Raw genomic sequence first — 20870 nt, 5'->3', positions numbered from 1 at the left:
TCCAGATGGTTAATATAGATGAAACCTAATTACTATAGATAATGTGGTTATTCTAGGTTAATACAAGTCACACTTCTAGGTCTAATTTGGAGAGAAAGGAATATAGTTAAGAAGCTCTGCTTAATTCTAGTTCTACAGTGTAAAAAAGGGAAATAGCTTTGGTCAGTGGGAACATTTGAATGTCATTTTGGTAGGCAGTGCATTGCGTTTGACAAGGCTATCGAAGGAAATGAGAAGTGATAACTGATAGTGCCATGATTAGATCAGCCACCTTGGGAAAGGTGCTGAGGCAGAGATATTTCACTAAAATAAGGAGAAACTTGGGAATAGATTTCTGGCAAGTGATCACAAAGTAGATATGTTCTGAATTAGAAATGGATTTTGCAGGCAGATAAAGCCTAACAGATAGCCGGTAGTTCAAAATGATACATCATGAGGTCCAATAGAGTAACTATAAAGTTTGGTATCATTTATTTAACATATAAGAATCCTATATTTAACAAATTTCAAAATATATTTGCTGTGCTGCCAACTTTAATTTCCAGAAGTTAAACAACTTTGTGTTAAAACTGCCAATGAAATCAGTTTTCAAAACCAAGCCACATTGTCTTTCGTGCTTCATATATATTTGGTGGGAGAAGAAATGTATTTTTCTACATAGTATTTTCCCATTCAGAATTTCAGTAGCTTCTCCTCCACCCATCTGAGCCATCTTGCAAGTCACTGTGGGCTGAGGAGCTTGTCTGAACTGCCTCCCTCCAGAGGGCGATAACTAAAGGCTAAATTGAGTCAGAGCCTGGTATCAGAAGCAAAGCAAACAAAACAAAACAAACAAAAAAATTGAAAAAACCTAGGCACATTACTCATTGCTAACTATTCTTTCCAGAAACATAACATAATGGCTATTTCCTGGCCAGTAGATTTCCACTTCCTGGATCCCAATAGGATCACTCTCCTGTAGCCATCTGGCCCAACCCTGTCACACCATTTATTACTATTTGCTTACAAGGGGCAATAGCAAGCCACTTACCCACTAACTGGTAGAGGCACATTTCAAAGCTACTGGAAGTTCTTACTTTCTATGGAGCTGTTAAATATACTGCTGAAGGGAAAGTAAACTGATTTTACCGCTCGGGCATTACCCTCTTCTGGGTGATGACCAACTACATACTCTTCTTTAATATGCTCTTCAAGCATGAGACAAACTTGAGATGGCTGCGGTCATCCTTAATTTTTAAGGTAGGTTGTTAGACTGGACTGTTCACTCTGTGTAAAGCTGCACAGAACATTAGTACATAATGTGTGCCATTGTCGTGTGTTAATTTTTTTAAGGTGAGCTCTTTTTCCTTCTTGAATTAATTTAAGACTGGAAAAGGTTTAGGCTTGACGGTCATGTAGAATGAAGTCCTCTATTTAACCACAGAACAAATTACAAGACAAGCAATAGCTGTCCAATCTTCCCTACACATCCCGGCCACAGGCCTCAACCTTGTTCTTAGAGTCAGAGTTTAAGGCCAGAAGGGACCATTAGATCATCTAATCTGACTTGCATATCACAGGCCATAGAGTTACACCCAGTCCCCCCTGTACTCAACCCAATAACTTGTGTTTGTCTAAAGCATACCTTCCAGAAAGTCTTCCAATCTTGATCTGAAGACATCAAGAAATGAAGAATCTACCACATCCCTTGGTAGTTTGTTCCAACAAGCCCATTTGTTAAGAATGTGTGCCTAATTTCAAACTGGAACTTGTCTGGATTCAGCTTCCCCCTACTGGTTCTTATTATGCCTTTTTCTGTTTAAGTAAAGAGCCCTTCAGTATTTTATCCTCATTAAGGTACTTATCCATCGTAATCAAGTCACCTCTCAATCTTCTTTTTGATAAGATACACAGATTGAGCTCTTTAAGTCTCTCACTATCAGGCATTTTCTCCATCTCTCAAATCATTTTTGTGGCTATTTTCTGAATCCTCTCCAATTTTTCAACATCCTTTTTAAAATGTACACACCAGAACTGGAGGTACTATTCTAGTGATGGTCTAACCAGTGCCCTATGCAGAGATAAACTCACTTCCCTACCCCTGCTCACTCCTCCCCTGTCTATATATCCAAAGATCGCATTAGTCCTTTTTGCCACAGCATCGCACTGGGAGCTCATGTTGAGTTACTGGTCCACTATGACCCATAAATCCTTTTCAGAGTCACTACTTTCCAGTTCTGAAATGGTTCAGAGGGTAGATCAGTCTCCACACTTATTCAGTTATTGGTCTCCCTGCTTAGACTACAGACTAGGGCTCCACCTAATACCAATTTAGTAATTATAGTGACAATGTGGACATTTATCTGTCAGAAAATGGACTGAGAACCATTAAACTCATTTCATGTAGGCCACCAAACATCTATCAGACAGCAAAGATTTTTAACCAATACCTAATCCAACCTGGGCTGGATTTAAACCAGCGACCTAGATGTTCTGTATCCTATAATGCTCTACTATAATGTTACATTTAAGAAAATCCTCTGACTTCCCTGCACTTGTTTGAAATTCCTTAGCAATAATCTGACTTCGAATTCCTCTAACCCAAAGCTGAGCATTTCCAGTCACACAGCTGACAGCTAGAAAGATGAGCAGATGCCCCCATTGCCATCAGTATCACACTTCAGGCATCTGGCAGAGTGAAAACTGGTTAATCATACCAACGTATAACAATGCCTCCCTTAGCAGCATAAATACAATGGGCACAATTCAGATCTGAATTCCACTAGCGTGAATCAAGGCTAACTCCACTGAAGCCAAAGGAATTAAATTCAGAGAACTCAGATCAGAATCAGGCCCTATAAGGCCACCACAAAACTCAGTCAATGAAGTTACCCCAGGGGTGAATTGGGCCCAATACATTTAAGTCATAAAACTTGCACCAGACACAACAGTCATTTCCATAGTAACACATCAATCAAAATTGTTCAGCTTTTGAAAGAAAATTTAAGATGGAAAAGGAGAGAGACATAGTGAAAACAGTTTTCCAGTTACAAAAAAAAAAACAAACAAAAACCAAATAGCTCAATCAAACCTCGATAATATTAACTGTAGTTGAGTCTCTAGGCACATCCAGACCTTAAGAACACTCTGCAGCCACAGCTTTGCTTCCATGGAAAAATAACAAGCAGAGCTCTGTATAAGTCACAGAAGCACCATGCAGCATAAATTAGTGATGCTGCTGTAACCATCCCCAGGACTTTAAAGTCTGCTGCACTATAACATGAGACTACTTTACAACAACAGAAGATATAAACATTTAGACATAAGAGCTAAGCTGGGGTTTATTGATAGCGTAGCTTTTCAAAGTTTACTAATTGTATAAATGATTATTCATGGCCTATGCCTCTCAACAAGTTGATGTCCGTCTATTTATCTTACAAACTTTAAATATTAGGTAAGATTGTACAACTCTTTCCAGCTTGACATTTGTCCTCCCTTGGCTCCCCTGGTTCACGTTCCACCTCTCTGGCCATTTGTTCAGAGTCTTTCAGTGTGTCCTCCTCTATCACTCAGTCCTTGACCCCTTTTTCTTTTCTCACTGTATCTTATCCACACACACAACTTCAGCTATCATCTGTATGGTGATGACAAACCTCCCTCACCAGTCCCGCTCCATCCTCTCCCATATCTCAGCCTGTCTCGCTGACATCTCCTGGATGTCTCATCAAATTAAACTCAACATAACAAACTGGACTCTTGATCTTTCCTCCCAAACTCTCTCCAATCCCCCATTCACTTTTGCTGTTGAATAAACCACCATCTTCCCTGTCACTCAGGTCTGTAATCTGGGGGTCAGCTTCATCTCTTCCCTTTCACTCATTCTTCACATCTGGGGCTTGACCAAACCTTGCTGCTTTTTGCCACTTACAGAGGGCCAGATCCTATCCTGGTATAAATCATTGTAACTCCACTGAATTCAGTGGAGCTATGCCAATTTAAACTAGCTGAGGATCTGGCCCACTATTTCTGAGATCTGATCTATGGGTAGGTCTACACTTACCTCCGGGTCCGGCAGTAAGCAATCGATCTTCTGGGATCGATCCCGGAAGTGCTCGCCGTCGACGCCGGTACTCCAGCTCGGCGAGAGGAGTACGCGGCATAGACAGGGGAGCCTGCCTGCCGCGTCTGGACTCGCGGTAAGTTCGAACTACGGTACTTCGAATTCAGCTACGTTATTAACGTAGCAGAATTTGTGTACCTTAGTTCGAAGTGGGGGGTTAGTGTGGACCAGGCCTTAGAATCTTAGAATTAGAAGGGACCTCAGGAGGTCATCTAGTCCAACCCCCTGCTCAAAGCAGGACCAATCCCCAGACAGATTTTTGCTCTAGATCCCTAAATGGACCCCTCAAGGATTGAACTCACAACCCTGGGTTTAGCCGGACAATGCTCAAACCACTGAGCTATTCTTCCCTGCCTCCCTCCCCTTCTTCTCTTCCACCTGGTTAAAACCCTCATTCAGGCTCCCCTCATCTCCAGTCTTTATTACTGTAACCCCCTGATCTCTGGCCTCCTTGACACCAGCATCACCCCCTCCAGAGCACACAAGACACAGTCATCTTCCTTGCTTGTGTTCTGACCACATCACCAAGCCTCTTTGAACCTCCCTGGCCTTGCCTTCTCCACCAACTCCAGTTGAAATTTCTTGCAATCACCTTTTAAGTCCTCCACTGCCCTTGTCTTCTTACACTGCATATTCTTTGGGCTAGGGAAGTGGTTTTCAACCTTCTTTCATTTGCTGACCCCTAAACATTTACAAATGGAGATGCAGACTCCTTTGGAAATCTTAAACAGTCTGCAAACCCCCAGGGGTGCACAGACCACAGGCTGAAAACCAGTGGGTTAAGGAGTTTGCCTTTCTAAGTGTTAGGTAAGTGCCAAACATATTCTCAGCATCTGAATAATAAATAAATAATAATGAGGAAAATGAGGAAAATCACTGTAAAAGTTCAAAGCCTGATTTCATATTGAGGTGCAGGTACAAAGAGCCGTTAAAAAAAACAGAGGTGTGAATTAGGGCACCAAACTTGCATGCTCAGTTACCATGACTGTGCAACTCTTAACTGGCTGTCTGTACACAGAAGCATGTGCAGTCATAATAAATGTACATGCAGATTAGGCAAGCATTTTAGCCCCGGTATAAATCAGTACTGAAATCAGCAATGATACAATGGAGTGAAAATGATGCAAGTGTCATCAGAAATAACCCCACAGTCTTTAGACAATCAGGCCCTTAGTGGTACATTTTGTGATGGCTTCACAGAGTCAAGGAGGTCTGACACTTAACTATTTCCTTTATTTTGTGAGTTACAACCCGACCCTTAATAAACACACTAAGATAGCAGTAAGTACATTTCCTTTTCTTAAAAATCAAAACCCAAACACCCCCCCACACACACACACACGTCTAATCCAGGGGTCTCAAGCACGCATCCCACAGAGTTATTTCTTGAGGTCGCCAAACTCCCCTCACCCGCTACCCCCCGCTCCAGCGTGCTGCGTCCCCGCTCCTGTGCCTACCTCTAGGTGCTTCCTGCCACCAAACAGTTGTTTGGCGGTACTTACCGCTTTCCAGGAGGGAGGGGAGAGGAGCAGGGAGCCGCATGCTTAGGGGAGGAGGCAGAGAAGAGGCGGGGATTTGAGGAAGGGGTTGGAATGGGGGCGGGGCAGGGTGGGAAGAGGTGCCGCAGGGCCTCATGGAATGGGTGGACTGGGGGCAGGGCCGGGAGCAGCGGGCGGGGTGGCTTTTGTACCTTTATATGAAAAGGTGTCAGTGGTAGGGCTCTCAGGCCAATGTACTAGTCCTCATGTGGCTCTCGTGGTGATTTGAGTTTGAGATCCCTGATCTAATCTAAAAAACTCTCCTCAGTCCAAAAAGCAAAATTGCAGCTCCATTTAGGGACTTCCACACCTGGAGGCAGATGCATGTATGAAGCAGGATTAGGCCCCTAATGAGCAGATTAAGGAGTTCGCCATATGCACAATGCTAGAATGATAAAACGTTAATGAAGTGAAAAGTATATAAGAGAATTATTAAAATATGGTTTCTCTCTGTAAAGCATGAAGCTAGAAAAACCCAGTAAAGCTAATGTTAAAAAACAGGATTGAGATATTTGAAACCCTTCCCAAAAAGCTTTACAAATCTCAGGGTTAAAATGAATATATTAACCAGTTTCTTGGGAACTTGTAGAGATGTACCTGCTCCAAACAACCCTGAGCCTTGGGAAAGCTGGGACCCTAGTTTGGGCACATCTCTTATAATTGCCTATGCTCCCTTTCACACCAAGTGCAGCCAGCATTGAAATTCACAGTGGGAGGATACTACTAAGAGAAATAATGTACAGTGAGACTCTCAGGGGATGGATCAGGCCGGGAAGGCTGCATATACTGGCCACGCTGGAAGCTGACGTATCCAGGGGAAAGGCTGGTCACTGTGCAAAGCCAAACATAAAAAGAAACTGCGCCATATCAGGGAGTCGCAGAGCTACCTAGGGCATGGAGAACTCAAGATACAAGGCAGGGCCAATGCAGAAGTAAGGTTATTACTAGGTTCTGTTGCAGTAGGATCAATGGTCTACAGGAAGGCAAAAAAAGAGTGGCTACGAATATTTTATTGTGCAAGCAGCAGTTAACAATAAAGCTAATGTCTGTGAATTGCTTTTCAAAGCCTAGCTTGGATTGTCTTGTTCTTAAACTCAATTTGTTAAGAAATCTAGTATATTGTCTTCGAAGCCACGATAAGTAGCTCAGATGACATGAATACGATGTGGAGGAGTATCTGCGGCTGGTAAGTATTGTGCAATTAGGTTCAAGTTGAGGGACCCAGCACTCAATCTGAGCAGCAGCAGAGTCCCAATATCCACAGTGTCCTAATGCAGGGGGTGCCTTCCTTCCTGGCTGACTGATGCCAGTCACCCAGGGAATACATTTTAAAGAACTCATGAACCAGAATGGATGTCTATGCAATGCCTATGCAATGAAGCAGAGTCAGAGAAAGGAGGCAGAGCGTTATCAACTAGAAGATTACCCTACAGAAAATGTGGATTTGGGGGACAGGGAGGAGCTTCCCCAGCACAGCCATTGGAGCAGAAGCACCCTGCGTGCCCTTACAGAATAGAGGCCTTGTTCCACCTAAAGGTAAGACCATCTAATGGTTGAACTGTCACAAGGCCAGCAGTCCTAGTTGGAGCAAAACAATAAATAAAATCATCATCATCTATATTTCTCTTTCCATCCACATATCTCACAGGTCTTACAAATTATTATTTAATGTATATTACTATAGCACTTAGGAGCCCTAGTCATGGACCAGGACCCCATTGCACTAGGCTTTGTACAAGCACAGAACAAAAAGCTGGTACCAAGCCCAGAGAGCTTCCAATCTAAATATAAGACAAAAGACAGCCGATGGATACAGACAGGCTGATGGGGGAGTACAAGGAAACAATTAGACAACATTGGTCAGCATGATGGGCAATGATGTCAGCACACCAGCAGCCTAACAGTTCTCAATTTTTTTTGCAGACATCATAGAAAAGAAAAGTTGAAAGGCAGGGTTCAAAGAACACTAAGCAGTAGTTTTGAGGATATTTATGAAGGGCTTCTTCCAAGCATGAGGGGCAGCATGAGCAAAGCACAAAGGTGTGTGTCTGAAAATTTAACAACCGGGCAATGGAGGCTGGCAGCATGGGCCAACTGGAGGCGGGAATCAACATCTTGATAGCAAGTGAGAGATGATAGGTAGGGTGAAGAGAGGCTGTGAAGGGCCTTGGAATTGAAGACAGGCAGCGTATGTGATAGAGAAGGGGAACCCGAAGAGGGATGACATGATCAAAGTGACGGTCTAGGAAAATGATCTTTGCAGCAGCATTCTGAATGGATATGAACAAGGCAACGTTGCATTTATCAAGGCCGGAGAAACGGATTTTGCAATAATCAAGACAGAAGATGATGATAGGCATCAAGTTTCGTTATTCCCATTTTACACAAGGGAAACTATGGCACAGATATAATAAAATAATAATAATACCCAATTCTTATATAGTGCTTTTCAACAGTACATCTCAAAGCACTTTCATAGAAGGTAAGTATCATTATCCCTAGGAAGCAGAAATGACTTATCACAGGCCACAGATAGTGTCAAAGGGAAAACTGGGAATTCAGTGGGACAGGACCTTACAGACCTTCTGGGTCTCAGGCAAAGTGATCATGCAAAGATACTGCCATGAAAAGATTTATCATTAGGTGCTCATGTTATATTTATTTAATCCAAGATTTTTAAAAACAGGACTATGAAGTCAGGCACCTATATACATGGGGATTTCAAAAGTGCAGAACATCCAGTAGATTCCATGGCTGGAAACTGCTGCCTGCTCTCAGCACTTTTGAAAAAATCAGGTCACTTAGTTCGGTGCCTAAATATGGTTCTATGAGTCCACCTTCAAGCACTCCGTTTTGAAAATCTGGGGTTTATTTCAGAGACATATAGTGGCATTTCAATATCACTATTGATATGGACTTTTGAAAAGTTTCTTGTGTCTGAGAGGGAAGAACCCATTTTGCTTTTAATAGCTTAACTGGAATCTTTCACAGCAAACTCACAAGAAAGACTTTTGGGAGGAGTTGATTCCCTGCCTCCTTGGATAGCTGATGCTGATCTTCTGTTGGAAACATTTTTAGAACATCTCAGTTCGTCTGGACATCACAGAGGAAAACAATCAGTTTATACAAGAGATAACTCCCAAGGAAGATTATTTTACTACTCACATAGCACCGTAGATTTGTGTGGCTCCTATAAATATAGATTCTCTGCCATGAGGTGCTTTGCAATTTGAGGGCCCAATCCTGCAAAACACAACCATAGTGCTTACTATAGTGAGCAGCCCAACTGAAGCCAATAGGACTGCTCACAGTATTAAGTGCTATACTAAGGAGTAAGTTTTTGTAGGATTGGGCCCTAGAATAGGACAAGACCAAACAGAAGGCGGCAATAAAATATGTCAGGGACTTTCCATTTGCTCTGTGTTTGTACAACACTTAGCACAACGGGGTCCTGGTCCTTGACTGGCATTGCAAAGTGCTACTGTAATACAAATAATAATATTAACAGAAGGGTGGGAGAAAAGGTAGAGGAGAAGGCAATTGCATTATAGTATGTGGTCACATGGGGGCTAATACATGCAGCTAGAGAGCAAGAGTGAAGTTTGGAGCAAGATTTTCAAAAACAGCTAGTGATTTTGGGTGCCTCAGTTTCTGGGCAGCCAACCTGAGACATTGAAAAGGACCCTGCTTTTCAGAATGTGTCAAGCACCCACCCTCCAAAAATCAGGCCCTATTAAGGTGTTTCAAGTTGCATCCCCAAAATCAACTACAGCAGTCAATTTTGAAAACTGTGATAATTATTTTTACATTTAAATTAGATGCTGTTTTATTTTATTTTATTGTATTCACTTTATTTTATTAATTGTATTATTATTAAGGAGACTAGACTTTGGAATCTATTTAAGGCTTAGTCAGGAGGGCCAGTAATAAGCCAAATATGCATGCATTAGACATATTTTAAAATCCTGGTCAAAGTTGCAGTTTTCTCTCATTCTGTGTTGTGCTTAAAGTCAAACTTGCAAATACAAATATAAGGCAGGACAGTCTCTGTTTACTGTTTAGTACCATGCTGAATTTCTAGGTAGTACATCAGTTCTGGCAACCTTGTCCATTAGGAATTACACTTAGTGCCAAAACATCTAATCCAACAATTAGTACTTGAACCGTGTTAGTGTACTAGATTGTTTCTTATAATCTTATGTAACTGTTCTGTGTTAATCAGAAAGTTCCGCTTAATACTGTAAATACTCCTTGTTAGCCAATAGCTGAAAATAATGTGTTTTTTCCTAATGTCTAGTTATTAATAGATAAAGACCTGAACCCAATCCATGGATCTGAACACTCTCTCACTGCCCCTAACTCTGCAGGGTGGGGATAGAATCCAAACCTACAGCTGAATCTCAATTTTATCACTGGTCTGTAACCTGGGATTCCAACAACTTCAGACTTGGAGGAGGCTCAGAAAAGGAAATTAATCTGAATTTTTGGTACCTCCAGTTGTTTTCTATTGGTGTGGATATTTTTCCCAATTACACTGTAAATTGGAATACTGGGAGAGACCATTCTCTCTCTCTCAGGTCCAATGACTAGCTAAGTATTTATCCACAATGGAATAATAATTGGGACAGAGAGAGAGAGAGAGAGAGAGAGAGAGAGAGAGAACAGGTGGGATTGACTGAAATTCAGTGATTAGAGCACCCACCTGGAAGGTGAGAGATCCCAGGTCTGATTCCTCTGCTCCAATCACCTTTATTTATGCACCATGGAACAGCTTCAGCAGGAGAGATTGAAGGAGCCCCATCTCAGGGCTTGTCTACACTACAAAATTAAGTTGACTTTATCTAATTCAACCTCAAGCCTCAGAATTAATTAACTCGATTGTGCATGGCCACACCATGCTCATTGTCTCGATGGAGTGCATCCTCACTAGCAGTGCCTGCATTGATGCACAAAGCAGTGCATCGTGGGTAGCTATCCCAAAGTGCAACTTGACGCAGTGTGTTTTGGGAAGTTTGTGCAATGCCTCATGGGACCAAAACATTGTCGCAGGGGAGAATGGGAACATTGCGTCAGCATCCCATGATGCACTGTGCTCCCTCCCTCATATTAACAGGAAACAATCCAGTGGTTTTCACGCCTTAAAACCGCCGCGTGTACATCATAACCCCAGAAGCATGGAGCCTGCTCAGTTGTGCACTCTTGCTATGAGCATCTCAAACACTTTGCGCCTTCTCCTGCAGTATTTCCGGAGCCAAAGTAGGATCTGCTGCACGGAATATAGCGATGTCCTGAAAGCTGCCCTGCTGCAAGCCATTGAAAAAAAACAATTCACAGTTGCTGCTGGCAGTCACAGAGCAGCTGCACTCTGTTGAGCACCGTTTCTGGTCCCATGAAACAAGCACTGACAGGTGGGACCACGTCGTTTTGTAGGTATGGGAGGACAAGCAGTGGCTGCAGAACTTTCAAATGCAGAAGGCCATCTTCCAGGAACTGTGTGCAGAGCTTTCCCCTGCCCAGCAGTTTAGCAACACAAAAATGAGAGCTACTCTGACAGTGGAGAAGCGAATGGCGATTGCTATTGGAAGCTTGCAATGCCAGACAGTTACTGGTCAATGGGGAATCAATTTGGATTAGGTAAATCAACCGTTGGAGATGCTGGGCTCCAAGTGTGCAGGGCCATTAATCGACTTCAGCTACAAAGGGTAGTGAGTCTGGGGGACATAGTGAATGGTACTGCCACAATGGGGTTCCCTAATTGTGGTGGGGCGATAGATGGCACACATATCCCATCTTGGCACCAGACCATCTTGCCAAAGGGTACATAAACCGAAACGGATACTTTTCAATGGTGTTGCAAGTGCTGATGGATCACAGGGGGCGTTTCACCAACATTAGTGTAGTGTGGTCAGGAAAGGTTCGTGACACGCGCATCTTTAGGCACTCAGGTATGTTCAAAAAGCTACAATCCTGGACTTTCTTTCCAGACCACAAAATGAACATTGATGACATTGAGATGCCTATAGTTATCCTGGGGGACCCAGCCTACCCCTTGGTCCCATGGCTCATGAAGCCATACATCGGCCATCTGGACAGCAGTAAGGAACATTTCAACTATAGGCTCAGCAAGTGCAGAGCACGGTTGAATGTGCCTTCGGTTGTTTGAAAGGATGCTGGAGAAGTTTACTAACGAAGTTGGACCTTAGTGAAGAAAACGTCCCCATGGGTATAGCTGCCTGCTGTGTGCTCCATAATATCTGTGAAAAAAAGGGGGGAAATTTTCCGCAAAGGTGGGCAGTTGAGACAGATCACATGGCAGCCATTTTTGAGCACCCAGACACCAGGGCAATAAGAAGAGCACAGCAAGGTGCGCTGTATATCCGTGAGGCTTTGAAAAACTATTTCAATAATGAGTCATAGTAATGTGAGCTGCTTGTCTTCATTGTGCTTTCCCAAACCTTCACCTGACTTGTATCACTGTCCCTTTAAAGCCAACCCCCCACCCAAGCCCACTGCTTCTGCTCAATAAAGAACATTTATTTCTCGAATCCATTTACTTTATTTAACAAACATAAGTAAAGAGGGAAAGCAGAAAAAAAAAGATAACCTTGGGGAAAAGGGGTTGTAAAGTTGGAACAGGAGAAACATTTTCAGCTGTATAACATAACATCGCATTCCAGACCATCAAAGGTCTGTGAATGGGCACCTTCTGTTCCTTGTACCCTCCCACTGAGTTAAATGAAAGGGATAATGGACTTTTCACTCACACCTCATGGAACACTTCGGGGAGAGTGATTCTGCACCAGGCGATGCTGGCTGGCTGTCCACCAGAGTCTGCAGAGGAACTCTACCCTCCTGTTTCTGTTCCTGCAGTTCAACCACACATCTCAACATGTCTGCTTGGTCCCTCATAATCTGAAGCATCGCATCCTGCGCTGCACGCTCTTGCTCATTGGAAGCTTTCCTGCTCTCCATGTCCATGTCTAACTTCTCGGACAGTGAAATCCTCCATGCTCTCAGCTCTGTGTCAGCTGTCCCGGAGGCATTCATTATCTCAGTGAACATGTCCTCCAGAGTTCTCGTTCTCCTCCTTCCAATCAGGGAAAGTCTGCTTTCAGGTATTGATGACATGCCGATGGACACATTTCCAGCTGTCAGTCATGCAAAAAAATAAAGGCGCCACTGCACATGAATAAAATGTTTCCATAGCAAAGCCGTTTTCATAAAAAAACAACCCTTATTACACTAGGTGCAAGCCATAACATAATCAGAATCTGTAACCGTTCACTGTGCTGTTTTGCTGCTCCAGCCATGGTGAGTAGGCCCGCCCGGGTCATGGGTGACCGCACTTTTAATGAAGTTTATGGCAGGCTCATGTCGGGAGCAAAGGTAGTCGAACAATGGCCCTTCCCCATAGCACCATGGGAAGCTGTTTACAAATGAGGTGGGGAGAACATTTTCACTCCCAAATTGCAGAATCTCTCATGTGGGGCCCCAGTCCCCTATCAGCCACTTTAAATTAGTTAACGACCCATGTCGAGCACAGTAAAGGCACATTAGCAGCTGTGTGGTTTGTCGATCTGGAAGGTGGGGTGGGATGGGTCTACATGCCCTTTTTTTTTCTTGTAAGAGCACTTTTAACGATAACTTCTCTCGTTTCCCCTAGGCGACCCTGTGCAATATCAGTCTCCTGAGGATAGCAGAGGCGGAAAGGAAGGAGATGCTGCAAGCATCTGGGTATAGACCCAGTCCTTATGGTACCATGCTGTGTACCACAATGATGCCAGCAGAATTAATTCAGGAGTTGTATGGGAAAGTGTCCTACCATGGTGGAAGAAATAAGACTGCCCTGTCCAGAAACCTTCTGCAAAGGATTGCAGAGTACCTCTATGAAAGTTTCCTATAGCTATCCATGGAGGATTCCCGGGCTATCCCAGTCCACATAAACAGTCTTTTCTGGGGGCCACCATCTGCCATCACAGCACCTCGCTTTTTCTTCACGGTAAACATGAAATACCACCGAAGGTGTGTGCCCGCTAAAGTTTAACTGGACTTTGATTGTAACTGTATACTCACCAGAGATACCTTCCCCGGCATCACGGTCGGCCATCATGATGTCCTGCGACCCACAGGGCTCCAGGGTTAAAAATATTTCCTGGCTCTCGGGGAGAATGGATCCACCACTCACCTGTCTCCCATTCTCCTCCTCCTCATCCACCATATCGTCCTCCTTGTTGTCCCTAGACTCACACACCTGTGAGGTGTCCACGTTGCTTGTGGGGGTGCTGGTAGTGTTGTAGGAGCAGCAGTGATCTGTATGCTCTCTATAACCTGTATGTTCAAAAGGTCTGTTACACCTTCCCCCCCACCTCTTTTGTCTCCTCTCCCTCTTTGAATACCTGTGAAGTGGCTTTCCCTCTCCTCCTCCCTCCTGGAATGCTTGTGGAATGAATGGGCTGCTTGAACAGCTGGAAGATCAGAAGAGCTCCCAGGTAGATAAGTAAAAAGCAACAGAGGGTCCTGTGGCACCTTTAAGACTAACAGAAGTTTTGGGAGCATAAGCTTTCATGGGTAAGAACCTCACTTCTTCAGATGCAAGTCTTGCATCTGAAGAAGTGAGGTTCTTACCCATGAAAGCTTATGCTCCCAAAACTTCTGTTAGTCTTAAAGGTGCCACAGGACCCTCTGTTGCTTTTTACAGATTCAGACTAACACGGCTACCCCTCTGAAACTTGACAGGTAGATAAGGTGTCTGAGACTCTAATTAGGCAGAGCTCACACACCCAATGCATGGACACTGCATGGACACTGCCTGAGGTGGAGTGTGACCAACCAGATGTGGCCAAGTCATCTCTAGTTGCAGGCCATGATACTCTGATTAGGCAGCACTCACACACTGTGAAGGCCCTTTGCCCGGACCGCCTGGCCAGTGGTTCACCACATTGCATTCCATCGTGCCTCGGGAAGACTTACCTTAATCGCACCATCCATCGCTGCGCAGTGGGACACTTACTTTGAAGGATCCTGACATCTCCAGTGCTGTGCCTGTCCTGGGAGCGTGAGTATGTGAGTGTGAGTGTGACCCTCCCCGCCCTTCTTTTGAGCTTAGTTATCAGTATAATAAATGTGCCGCTTTCTGTCAAACTCTGGTGGGTCATTAGTCCTCCCTAAGCTTACTAGCTGACCCAATTTCGGGTAACAGGTAGGGTCACCCCCAAGAATCGCATGTAGCTCGTGGTAGAACTGGCATGTGTGGGGTTCAGCAGCAGAATGACTGTTCACCGCCCTTGCCTTCTGGTATCTTTGGCAAAGTTCTTTTATTTTCACAGGGCACTGCTGCGTGTCTCTCGTGTAGGCCTTCTCCCCCGTTCCACGAGCGATCCTTGCATAGATGTCAGCCTTTCTTCTGCCGGATTGGAGCTCTGCCTGCACAGACTCTTCTCCCCACACAGTGATGAGATCCACCACCTCCTGTGCAGACCAGACTGGAGTGCATTTGGGGCGTGTAGTCACCTTGATCAACTGTGCTCAAGCTGGCATGCTCCCAATGCTGATCAAACAGGAAATGGGAAATCACAAATTCCTGGGGCTTTAGCAAGGGAGGGGCTGTTTCCTGTGTACCTGGTTTATTGAGATTTGAGAATGATCTCCAGAGCGGTCATAGATGAGCATTGTGGGACACCACCTGGAGGCCAATTAAGTCGAATTACACAACACTGCGTTTGCATTACCTCACAGTCAATCCATGAAAATCGAATTAAACGCTACGCCTCTCACAGAGGTGGATTACAGAAGTCGACATTAGAGGCAATTTAGGTCAGTGTAAAGGACCCGGTAGTGTAAACACATACATTAACAGGTCGACTTAAGTCGGCTTCCTTCGACCTAACTTTTTAGTGTAAACCAGGCCTCTGATTGTCCCATAGCTCAGTCACCAGAGCACTATTCTGTAAGGGGTAGGAAATAGCTGTTCAAATCCTTTCTTCCCTCTCTGGAAGAATTGAACTTGTGTCTTCCACATCTCAGGTAAGTGTAATAACCAGCATACTAAAAGTAGTCTCCACCTCCTCCATCCAGATTTTGAATGGGACCCCAGCTGGTAGGTGGCCTCTGAGCATACCTACCAGATCTGGACCCAGAGACAACTTAGGAAGCTAAATGCCTATCTTCACCTGGTTTGTGAATTGCTCTGGATCTTAGGCAGGAGCTAGGTGTCCGGATGCTTCGAATGAGGCTGTAACATAGGGGCCTAGGGAAGTTTACCTGCAAAAATGTAGGCACCTAAAATCACTTGGTGCTTCCAGGGTTTATGGATGGCAGTAGAGCCAACACTGGGAGGTGGACACCTAAACCTGAGACTTAATCTGAGTTCTCTTCCTAGCTCTGCCACTCACTTGCTTTGTAACCTTGGACAAGTCATCTGACCACTTTGTGCCTCAGTTTCTTTATCTACAAAATAGAGATAATATCTCCCTGCCTCACATGTGTTGTGAGTATTCATGTTTGTAAAGTGTTTGGTGATCCCTGAGTGGAAGGTGGATTAGAAATGCAAAGGACAATTAGTAAAATTCATCTACAACTTTATGCCCTCAGAAATTGGCCTTTATATGAAAAAAAAAATCTGTGAATGCAAACTGACTATTCAGGAAATTAGTTACCCAATTTGCACATGCAAATACCACTTCTGCGTGCAAACAGGCAATTTATACATTCAGTTTTACAGTCCACTTTTGAAAAGGGGAGCAGGGTGGAGGAAATGTGGATTGACAAAACCAAATATAATTTTGCTTCCCATTGTATCTTGCAATTCACATGTCAAAGAGTACTGATAAGTGTTTGGTGTAATAAAACTTTTACAAACTAAACTGATCAGAGATAAATACTGCTACACAAACATCAGGGACCATGAAGAATGAAGGCTGAATAGAGAAAGCAACTAACTAATCCAGTTCATTTCCTTCACTTTGTAAAAACAAGTAACTGACATATTTCCTGCCAATGAACGTTCCTACAGATAAGAAAGCTCCTGACAACAGGAAATTCTTTGCTAGAAGAGAGAACACTTTTGCCATTAAGCCTCACATTCTTCATTTAAGTTCCACTCAATTAAAAGCAACATCTGACTAATTAATTATGAGCTGGATAAAAGTATGCAATTATCCAAATCTCAAAGACTTTTCTAAAGTGTACATGAACCAATGTTTTCATGATAAGCTGACATGCTTCAGTTCTAGAACTCTCGGAGGCCGACTCTTATTTGCACTCAGGCCATTGTAAACCCCTCTGGCAGCATGAAGGGGTGTTCAAGTGGGAGTACATTACACTTGCATTGATTTAATACACTGCTCTGGCTTTAATGTAAATGAGTCAGCCCTTTGTTTTTCAGAAAGTAAGGGTCGGTCCTGGAAGGTGCAGAGTGGCTCCTGCAAGATTCTGAGCACCTTCAGCTTATTATCAACTCGGATCTGGCCCTAAAGCTATAAGAACTGCTCAGCAGTCAGCTAGTTTTCCTTAAAAACTGATGAAATATGCAAATAAAGAGAAAACAAAGGTCAGACTAGTCATTGTAGTAGCTTTCAAAACTGATGATTTATATTGAGGGTGAAGCATTCAAGTGTTTTACACTAATCATTTGATAAGGATAACACTGCTAAACGAGGATCTAAGGGAACACCAAAATTAAATGCTTTGGAGCAAATGTAATAAATACTCAGAAATGTTCTTCTGTCGGAAACATTTGAGATCAGCATCAGCTACCCAAGGGGAGAGGGGGAATCAACCCCTCCCAAAAATCTTTCTTGTGAGTTTGCTGTGAAAGATTCCAGTTAAGCTTTTAAAAGCAAAATGGCTCTTCCCTCTCAGACACAAGAAACTTTTCAAAAGTCCAGCAAAGTAAAACTTTAATTAACCATAATAATTGTAGCTGTTTATTATCAGTCTTTATTTTCCCATGCTATATTCACTGCTCATGAAATATGTTTTTCTTTCGTGTCTCAGTTGTTACCTTCACCGTGTTCCTGAAGCAAACAGAGGCTCCAATAGAAACTATTATTTAATGTTATCAGTTGACACTTATTCATTCAAGATTTTTTCCCCAAGATATGAAGGAGAGATGTGACATTCAAATTTAAATAATAATCTTTTAACATATTATGGTAATTAATGATGACAAACAGGGGCCCTGGAACAGTTTTTATAGTGGGGGCGCTGAGAGACATTGAACCAAACTATAAGCCTTGTATATAATGGAATCCACTGCACCCTTAGTTCCAGCACCTATAAAATGGGCCCAATTAATCTGTTATAACGCCTCTGGAAGCCACAGGCGCTACACAAGGAATTAGTTGGGCCCAGTAGCAAGTTAAAATAATAGTCACCCACATACTTTTTTTTCTCAGCCCCTCTCGTCTTAGCTTTTTCACAATATGGAACCTGAAACTTCAGCAGAAGCATCTTCTGGGCCCTATACCTCAGGCCTTGCTCAGGCAAGACTCCCACTGAAATCAGTGGGAGTTTTGCCTAAGTAAGGACTGCAGGTTGATTCCCTTAACTCTTTGTTCTTTCAAAAATCTGAACTGAAATATAGATATGAAATACGGAAGACAGTGCAGTTTTTGTTGTAAAATGACCTTGATTTGACAGGCACATTCTCAGGTTTCAACAGATGCTGTGGGAAAGGCAGCAGAAGCCAACATGTTCTGCAGGCATTTCTGATGACATGCAGGCTTTTTTTTTTTTTTTTTTTAAATAAATGGGGGGTAGTCTTCCCAGTTTCCATGACAACAATGTCTCCACTTGTCTGTTATTAGATACCATCCACTTCCTGTGTCTAAATTTTTAAGCCAATCAGAAAAGTGTTTATAGATTTTACAGCTCCTGGGACAGTCCCTCTTTTACAAGAGAGCTACTTTAATGACACGTAATGCTTAGGCTGCAAACGTTAGAAGGCCTTATATTTTCAGTTGCAAAGAGATCACACTTTACAGAGTTTGCTGGCTACTGCATGAGATACTGAAAGAAAAACAGGGTTTTGCTGCCGAATTCATTGTGCTCCTAACAGTTGCCTTGCCATGTTTTTTAATACTGCACAAACTCATCTTAATTGTTTATTCATTTTTACTTTTGATTTACCCTCTCACAGTGTAAATATTTTGTGCATGAAACATTCTAATGTAATCATTTTATTAAGAAATCCAGTTATCCACTACCCGCCCAAGAAAAGGTCTGGTGTGACATAATTGATACTACAGCATAACATTGTTTTCTGCAATTAAAGTTTCGGTCAACTGAATTGTGTATAACACAATACTACAGTAACAATAGAATTTTACAGAAATATTTTGATAATACAAACAAAAGCTGACCACAGTCTAACAACTATGTTGGGGGAGTGGGGGAGAGGCAGGAGGCTTATTTTATGGAGGGAGTAATCACATATATATTTTGAAGAAATAAACCTATGAAAAAGTCCAACTAAGTTAGAAGTCAATATTGCAGAAAGGCAGGCAAGAGGAAGCTAATCAGAAAGTAGGAAAATACCTCTCTGAATAGCTTTGACAAATCTCTCTTAACACAACTGATGAATCATTGTGTGTGTTTGTGTGTGTGTGTATAAAACCAATATACAAACTGTAAAGTATGAACTGGGCTTCTCTATAAAACAGTGATCTAAAAATCAGTGAAACACAGGAACAAAAGAAATATAACAGGGTGTCTGCCTAACATTAGTGAAATGACTGTGTCAATGAACTGGAAGCACACTGGCTCTGACAATCTCCACATGGAGGCTGGAAATAGCCTATTCCTTTCAAATTTGATGCATTTTTAAATTATTATCATCATCCATCCCAACAGCTCTCAAATGCCTTTCCCGAAGCACAGCTTGTGTTTGAGAACTACCAACACTCAGCCTATTAACACTAAAATGAAACAAAACACCCTGCAATTTAAGGGTCCAATCCTGTGACGTGCTCAGTTTCTATTAAAACCCACTGAAGTCAGGGGAAGGTACTCAGCAGAGATGCTCAGCAGCTTTGTAGGATTTGGCCTTAGAGTTGCTGGGGGAAAATGCTTTATTTTCCAAAAATATCTTTCTGTATTGTGAGCAAAAAGTGGAGAAAATTCTTAACAGCTCTGGCCTGGCAGTTTCACCCCAAATATTATTAATCTCTGATTTAGAATCTAAAAAAAAAACAAAAACAAACAAACTCAGAACAGCTGATTAATCTGAAGCTTGATCCAAATTGCAACCACAGATCTGAAAATTTGGTTAAAACAACAGAGCTGAGTGACCATCGATAATGTTAACTACCAAAATGAGCAGAACTGCAAAATTAGGAGAACCCCGTCCTGCAAGTCCTTGAAGTGAATGGGAGTTTTGCCTGAGTAAAGATTGCCTGGGATCAGGCCCTTGAACATTTTTTGTTATTCATAACTAATTCTCAATGTAGCTTAGAAAGCTATTAACAAACACACATCAATTATCTCACCACATCAAGCAAGTTCTGCTTTTCCACAACAGATGAAGCAAAAAGGTTTAGCAACTAAATGCCTGCAGAAAGTTTTTGTTTGTTTTGTTTTTATATGAACTTACTTTTGGAACTAAACTAATTTGGATGAGGTTACTGTCCATCCTGCATCCTTTTACAGTTTAAGCTGCATGCAGTATATCCATTTAGAAGCAGATGGTATATTTTTTTCCGGGGAGGGGGAACAAAACCTAAAAATCCAATGCAGCTGCCTGAACATTTATAGGCTTCTAATGACAATACTAAACACTGAGCCAAAGATTAAAAGACAGGAAATGAGAACCATGTTAGTTACCTTTTAATCTTTGTTTTTTGCTCTTGCTTCCTTCTGCATTAGTTGCTGTTGCAGGTATGTTATATTCTCACAGTTAATCCTTCCATTCTGGTTTTGTTCAATATTTGGAATGATCCCTATAGACAGAATGCAGCCATAACCCAGACTCCATGCTCACTGAGCTATCCTTGTGTCAGAGGTACTGCTAAAAGCACAGAAATAAGGAAACTTTCTGCTGGGTCCTAGTGCTCAACTTAAGAGAGAGTCTCACAAACTGTATTGCAGAATAAAGATCATGTTTATTGTTCTGTCTCACTTGCCAGCACCCAGTGGGGAACACAGTCACATAAACACTGCCTGCTGTATGTCTTCTGTAACATTAAAAATTATGTTAGAGATGGACCTGATCTGATTGTGAATAGTCCAGACTTTGA

At 42.6% G+C, this 20870-nt stretch overlaps 1 protein-coding gene across 2 annotated transcripts in view; it reads right to left on the bottom strand.

The window, feature by feature from the left end:
- Positions 1–20623, bottom strand: part of FOXN3 (forkhead box N3) — a 300577-nt gene extending 279954 nt beyond the window's left edge. For both annotated transcript variants that reach the window (XM_034768119.1, XM_034768118.1), the window contains exon 1: positions 20458–20623. The gene's annotated coding sequence lies outside the window, so the exon portion shown is untranslated. The remainder of the gene's footprint in view (positions 1–20457) is intronic.
- Between the last annotated feature and the right edge of the window lie 247 nt (positions 20624–20870).

Source organism: Trachemys scripta, chromosome 4 (genome assembly GCF_013100865.1).
Source record: "Trachemys scripta elegans isolate TJP31775 chromosome 4, CAS_Tse_1.0, whole genome shotgun sequence".
In the NCBI taxonomy this organism is placed as follows: Eukaryota; Metazoa; Chordata; order Testudines; family Emydidae; genus Trachemys; species Trachemys scripta.
The sequence above is the reverse complement of the archived record's forward strand: the minus strand, read 5'-3'. Positions and strand labels throughout refer to the sequence as shown.